Here is a 6,047-nt window from a genome sequence, read left to right on the forward strand (position 1 = left end):
TTTTTTTTTAATCCCATTTTGGGGTTCACTAGATGACAGCAGCAGAAGGATAGGATAGCTACGAAGGGGACTCCTTTATCATAGGGAACAAAGATTCAAGAGCATCAGCTGCAGTAAATGAAGAGGGATAAGTTTGAGTGAACTGACTCAAAAAGAATATTGTAGACCCAAATAATTTTAAACGTGTTTTCAGGGATTCTTTAGGTGTAGTATTAACTGTCCAAAAAGTGGGAAGGGGCCCGTTTTAGGTGTTCTGTTGTTTATCAACAATTTGGATTCTAAATGTTTATTATTAAGTTAGAATATTTAGAATTTAAAAACATTTCTTCATAGTTTCAATGTAGAAATAATGGTTGGGTTTCCAGGACAGCTTGCACTTGTAGCCAAAGCAGGCAATAGAATAGAGTAGGAAAAAACAGTCTGAGTTAGGAGACCAGCTGAGTATTGCTCTTCAAGTCACTTAAACTCTCTGGGCCACGATTCTTCATCTGTAATGTGAGTTTGAACTACAATAGATGGTCCTTCTCAGTTCTAAAATTCTGTGGTCACATTCACAGTGGAAGCACTATATTTAACACAGGTATTATGGGAAAATGTAGTTTTCAGATTTGAGCATGCCTGAAACACATCTTCCTCCAAACCCAGAAAGGAAATAGGTACTTCACTACCACAGTTGAGACTCTGTATCCAGAGAGAGATCACAAATTGAAACATGCTGGTAACAGATGGTTGCTACACTCTGTGGTGAACATAGAATAATGAATAGACTTGTGGAATCACTATGCTGTATACCTAAAACTAATGGAACATTGTATCAACTATACTTCAATTAAAAAACAAAGGTACTTCAGAAATACTACTAAGGTTCTAGCATTAGGGGCTCTTCTCTGTTTAGGAGTATTTTTTTCTCAATCTGTTGGGTCCCTAGGATTACAGATCCCAGTTGCAGTACTGAGGTTCTGGAGTCAGCTAAGGACATTCTGGCTTTGGTGCTCCAAATTCTTGATTATGAAATGGAGATTTGGGCATCATCTCTGCTGTTAGAGAGCTAGGGGATTCCAGCTTTATCTCTGATGCTTGTTCATATGTATTGATCATTTGGGACAGCACTACCTATAGAGTGTTCTCTTGTAGAATTAAGTGAAGCCTATTTTTCCTGTGTTTACAATCCTGGTTTATTTTGATTTTTAATTGCTGGTTTCCTGAAGCATTCTAAAAGAAATATTATTTTATTCGCATTGGTATAAAAAATTCTTTTTCCTGCATTCTTTTAAGTGACCCAATGAATAGATTAACTCTGGAAACACTATACAGCTGATGGATATGTCTTTTAATTCATTTTTTATTGTAATAAGGAGATGGATGTTTACACATTCTCTTTACCCTTATCTTTAATCCCGTAGAAGTTCCAAGTTTGCTTAATAGAATATGACCTGCATGTAACTGGGTATATTTATGGAAGGAAGCTTAACATAATGCTTAAGTGCCTGGATTCTGGAGCAAGATTACCTGGATTTGAATCCTAGCTTCACCACTTACCAGCTGTACGACTTTGTGAATTACCCAACCTCTATACCTCAATATCCTTATCTGTAAAATAGGGATATAGTCACCTGTTGTTATGTGGATTATATGATTCAAATATTTGTTCAGCACTTAGAACAAGTCTTCCTCACTGCAAGCACTACGTAAGTGTTTGTTGAATAATAATTTTTAAGAAATAAAAGCAAACATAGAATTTTTTTCTTTGGATTGCCTGCTTTAGAGGATAACTGCACTTTGGCATGTGGATTAATTTGTACATTTTAGTGGAGCCTCACTGCCTTATTACCCAAAGATGTTCTCACTTGGTAGAGCTTGCTTTATGAAGGTGGTCCTTTCTTGACTTCAGAGGGAATCTAGAAATTATTTAATAAATTATGAATGTTTTTCTGTTGCCTTTAAAAGTCATTTTATGTTAATGAGGTATTTACAGATTTTGCTGCTTTGTAAAATGAAATAAAATATAATTATATTTAGTGGTTCTCGGTTCTGTATCAGATTTGGTTAGGTAATTTCAACATACTTTACAAATACATGCAAAAAGGTTGTCAGTAGAAATTTCAATTCTAGTTAGAATAGCTACACTGAAAATGGACTCTAGTTAATGTAAATAATAGTTCAATGTAAGAAAAATGCAATATTCCAAAAGTCCTGTGGAATCTGAAAAATAATGTGAAGGCACCATATTAAAATTTGATTAAAATCATATTTTTATGATTTTAAACTCCTCCTTATATTTATAGAAGACTTTGGAAGTAAAGACTGCCTTCATATGCATTATTTTATTTTGAGGTAGGAAAAACAGTGCTGCTATCTGTACTCTACTGAGAAGATAATTAAAGGTCTAAAGAGGTTAGAAACTAGCTCAGGTTTGTTATGTACCTAGGTCAGGACTAGAATTCAGTTTTTCTATTCCCAGAGCTTTGCTCTTATTTTTTCTTTAAAATTACTCACTTAAAAATCTTCTGATGTATCTACTTTTTCCTTTTAGTAACTTTCCTGTTAAATTTCTAGGCATTTTCTTTTGTGTAGCTGCTTTTCCCACTACTCCATGGTGATTAAGTCTGCATATAATTACTAAAGTCCTGAAAGATGTGTTTATTGACATAAGGTGATGTCCTGTAACATGGATCCTAAGGATGGCTTTCTGGAGAGGTGCCAGTGATTATTTTCCTTTCCTTTTATTTTTTTTTTTTAAGATTTTATTAATTTTTTTGTCAAGAGAGAGCACAAGCAGTGAGAGCAGTGGGCAGAGGGAGAAGCAGGCTCCCCGTGGAGCAAGGCGCTGGACTTGGAACTGGATCCCAGGACCCTGGGAGCATGACCTGAGCTGAAGGCAGGTGCTTAACCACCTGAGTCACCTAGGTGTCCGTATTTTCCTTTTAAAACCAAAGAAAATTTTGGGGCGCCAGGGTGGCTCACTCAGTTAAGTGTCAGCCTTGGGTTTAGGTCATGATTCCCGAAGTTCTGGGATCCCGTCCCACATTGGACTCCTTGCTCCACGGGGGCCTGCTTCTCCCTCTCCCTTTGCCTGTCGCTCCCCCTGCTTGTGCTCTGTGTCAAATAAATAAAATCTTAAAAAAAAAAAAACAGATAATTTTTAAAGTATAAAGAGCTCTATGATAAGAGATTGATTAGCATATTTTCAAGATTATGGGTGATTATGGATACAATTTCAGCTTTTATCTATAACAGATTTGAGGTTATCATACCTAGTGGATTATGCTATTGAAGGTATGACATCATTTTGTTAGCTTATGATGCAAAATGGTTGCCTGCAATTCTAAATGAGAATCTCTATAAGTTTAACAGGAAAGTTATTGAAAGGAAAAAAGAAGGTTGGTTTATTTGGCATTTTTTATGAATAAACATAAAGAAAAAATAAGAACACATCACTATGTAAAGTTAATACATACTACATACACCATATGGCATCTTTCTTGAACAAAATTTTACCATAGGATATATTAGAGAAGCTGAGAGTGAGAAACCTATCAAATCTAAAAAAACAGATTTCAGAAAGCTATAGTATACACATGAATTTGAATTCTAACATATAACTCTTTAAATTATATAAAATTATATCTCCAGACAATTATGATAGTAACACCTCAGTCTGTCAAAAACTAAGCTGTTGTGTAGTTGTAACTGTGAACCAGAAAGTATGAAAAATCATGTTTTAAGGCTGTGGAGGAGCCAAAAGATGTCATTAAAGCCATGTGCTAAAAAAGAAGCCTCTTTGCTTTGATTAAATTCCTTTTCATTCTTGTTCTAACATAATTTTTGTATTCTGAGCAGTCTTATTTCAAAACCTGTAGTTTATAACAAAATTAGAAAAGGATTGCTACTGGCAGATAAACTAACAGTAATGTGAAGTGACAGGTGATAGCCAAGAAGGACCCAGAAAAATCTGTCAGTGGCTAAGTAAGTCAAACTCCAAAGCATTATATAGAGTTTTTTAATATAGTTACTCAAAGTGACTTTGAGGATTTTACTAACAATATTATGTAATAATTTTTTTCTTCTTGGTAAAGAAAAAGTTAAGTTTGGTTAGTACATTTCATTTAAGAAGTTGCTGGTAAGCTATTTGCAGAGGAGCAAAGAAATCCACTATAATGTTAAATATTGGGATTCTTAGTAATTTTTGTTTTCCTGTCTTTTATTTTCTAATTTTTATGTGATGAGTATGGATTCATTTTGTAATTAGAAAAAAAGCTGGTTTCTTTTAAGGGTATGAAAATGTATACAGAATGGTTTCTACTAAAACTTTAAAGGACTACTTCGTCTAGTAGAAATAATATATTTTATATATAAGGATCAACTTCTCAATGTTTGTGGGTTTTGCTAATTAAGGTTTTGCTAATTATATCTAGCTCTACTTCTTTTATCTACTTATCTAACTACTGTCAAAAGATTTGTTAAAATTAAGTCATCTTCCAATATACTGTTTTCACAGTTTAGCCAAGCAACTAAGAAATAGAACACTATTTTAGAAGACGTAAAATAACAAGCAGAAACTACCTTAAGGCTGAGGAAAAAACTGAGGTATTATTTAATAGGTTTTCTGCAAGTGATTTAAAAAATAATGTTTTTGATACATAACTATTTCCCTTACAGATGATGAAGAACGAGAACTTCAGATGGATCCTGCGGACTATGGAAAGCAACGTTTCAATGATGTTCTTTAAGCCCTAAAGGAAAACTTCAGAAAACCTAAAGTGCTGTAAAATGGAATTCTTTCTACTTCATTGTTTTTGACTTTTGTTGTAAAGATCAGTTGTAAAGATACATTGAGATAGATTTAAGGAAAGATTTTAATGAAGAAATGTACCCCTGTACATAGGTGAACTTTTTCATATTGTATTATTAAAGCAGAGATTTTTTCAGTTATATTACAGTCGAGCCAAAAACAAAGTAAACAAACCTGTAATCTTTGCATTTAAAATGAACTAATGTATATTTTACATTTTATTGAGCCTAATTCTTTCCACAAATGGACAAATAGGAAAAATTGGTTGTACAGTTTATATGTTGCACATAGCATAACCCTAGTGAGAATAGTTACTCAGCTGAAAAACTTTTTATACACTAATATATTCTTGCTAGCCCAACAGGTGTTCTGTTCTAGCTACCCCTCATCTCATGCTCTTCATGGAGTTATACCTAGAATAGTTACATAAAAGAGGGGTTGAATCCTGAAAGCCAAACACTGGGCAGCATGTGTACAAAATCATTTCCCTACTTCTTTTATTTTACATGAGTGCTGATGTGTTTTGGCAGATAGCTTTCAGCTGATGCCTGACAGAAGTTGAGGTAACCTGCAAAGACATAACAATATTTATGAGTTATACCTTACTTAGTTCATGAAATTGTGAAATGCATGATTGACAATATATTTTCAATTTTTATTTTCTCACATCATACTAGTACCATTTAACTTTAACCATCATTGGCTAAAATTTTTATATTTTCAGAGTCCAAGTTGGTGAAAATATTCATGGTTTAAATGCCAGATTCTGAAAGAAGCTAAATCAACTTTGAAACAAATCTGCAATCAGTATTTCAAAGCTTCTGTTGTAGTTATAGTGATGTTACTTGACTAGAATTTTTCAGAAGTACTAAATAAGGAGTTTTAACAGATTTTTATTAATGCACAGATAAGTAGAAGTACAGTGAGGTCTACAGCCATTTTATTAAAATAGCTTAAAAGTTTGTAATAAAGATGAAGAATCTTTGTAATTAATATGTTGTTAAGAACCCATAAACCTCATATTTGGTAGACTTAAAAAATTATTTTAAATGCATTTTTTTGACACTATTCCATAGAATGCATAAGCTAGTTATAGTTAATCTCTGCTTTTGGATTTAAATCTTTTAAATTTTATCCCCTACCCAAAAATAAAAGGTTTTGATGATAAGGAGAAATTTAAGGTTGTTAACTCTGTTTTTCATAAGGACTACTGTTAATTGCACATAAACATGAAATGCTTCCCCGCCCCCCCGCC

The 6,047-nt window shown here is 33.3% G+C and overlaps 1 long non-coding RNA gene across 1 annotated transcript; it reads left to right on the forward strand.

Annotated features, from left to right (window-relative positions):
- Positions 1 to 17: 17 nt before the first annotated feature.
- On the forward strand, positions 18 to 5,967 carry LOC117800877. Its single transcript, XR_004623202.1, has 2 exons — positions 18 to 1,688; positions 4,660 to 5,967. It is a non-coding gene; the product is annotated as an uncharacterized LOC117800877 (long non-coding RNA).
- The last annotated feature ends 80 nt before the right edge of the window (positions 5,968 to 6,047 follow it).

Source organism: Ailuropoda melanoleuca, unplaced genomic scaffold (assembly GCF_002007445.2).
Source record: "Ailuropoda melanoleuca isolate Jingjing unplaced genomic scaffold, ASM200744v2 unplaced-scaffold8662, whole genome shotgun sequence".
Classification (NCBI taxonomy): Eukaryota; Metazoa; Chordata; class Mammalia; order Carnivora; family Ursidae; genus Ailuropoda; species Ailuropoda melanoleuca.